Here is a 1212-nt window from a genome sequence, read left to right on the forward strand (position 1 = left end):
TACTATTAATAGTAACACTGATACTATTTATAGTAATGCTGATACTGATGCTACATGTATTTATAGTATGAACTAAGACGAATGCCATTGTAGTAAATGGTACTGTTTGTAGTAGTATTGATGCTACAATAATGACTCTATACAATGACTCTGATAGTAAGCTCAAAAATTTATTCAAACAGACATACTTCCTACTGGGCTTGCTTTGGCTTGTACACTTAATATACTTTTTTGAAATAATAGAATAAGAAATAAAACAGTTAAACATTTCAACTAGTCAATCAACTATTTTGATGGACAATATTTATCTCTAATGTAACTAGCAATAGATTTCTCTTCTATTGTATCCAGTGCTGTAGCTAATGATGACCAACTGGGACCTCCTTTCTCTCTCACTTTATCTTCTCCTCTTAACCAGGCAGACATACACCGTATCAGACATGGCTTACATTTTCCATGGTCCATCTTTATACCATTTAGTCTAGGCTCGTATAATCCTAAGTGAAGTCCAAACTCATACCATTTAGTACAATCCAATTGATTGAGTATTGTTAGCTCTTCAATGACACTATCAAGATCTTTAAAATCTTAATAAAAATAATAATTGATAATGTGTACAGTCTACACTCCCACTATTTGAAAATTATGATAACACATTATTATAACATACCTAGCTTTATTGTATTCAATGGTGTCTTGAATTCTTCAGTTATTTCAATCACTTCCTATACAATAATGATAATAATAACTGATAGTTTTCACTGTGCTTGTTTATCAAGGTGATATACATGTACAACAGTACAGTAGTATATTGCTGAAAGGTGAGTTTAACAAATGTGCAAGTATATATTGTTAGTATATAGTAGAAGCAACACATTGGCAACAACAAAGACTGAGTAATTTGAAATTACTTTTCAGATAGGATCTTTTGATTGTCAGTGCTTCTATTAATGTATCAAACAGTTTGTGTGTTGGTTCTTACCTTAATATCACGTCCTCCTAATAGTGACAGGTTTATAATATCTGATAATACATGTAGTTCATCAGGTAGGATCTCGTTCAATTCTGTATGTCTAGTACCAGTGATAACAAGAAATGGTCGTTTTTCAACTACTGCTGAGAGTACAGCTTTTACACTATACACTGTCCTTTCTCTTGGTGTAGTCACAGGATAGGCTAGTTCTTTAGGATCAATGACTAACTCTTTTACCT

The sequence above is a fragment of the Amphimedon queenslandica genome, unplaced genomic scaffold, assembly GCF_000090795.2.
Source record: "Amphimedon queenslandica unplaced genomic scaffold, v1.1 AMPQUscaffold_13024, whole genome shotgun sequence".
Lineage (NCBI taxonomy): Eukaryota > Metazoa > Porifera > Demospongiae > Haplosclerida > Niphatidae > Amphimedon > Amphimedon queenslandica.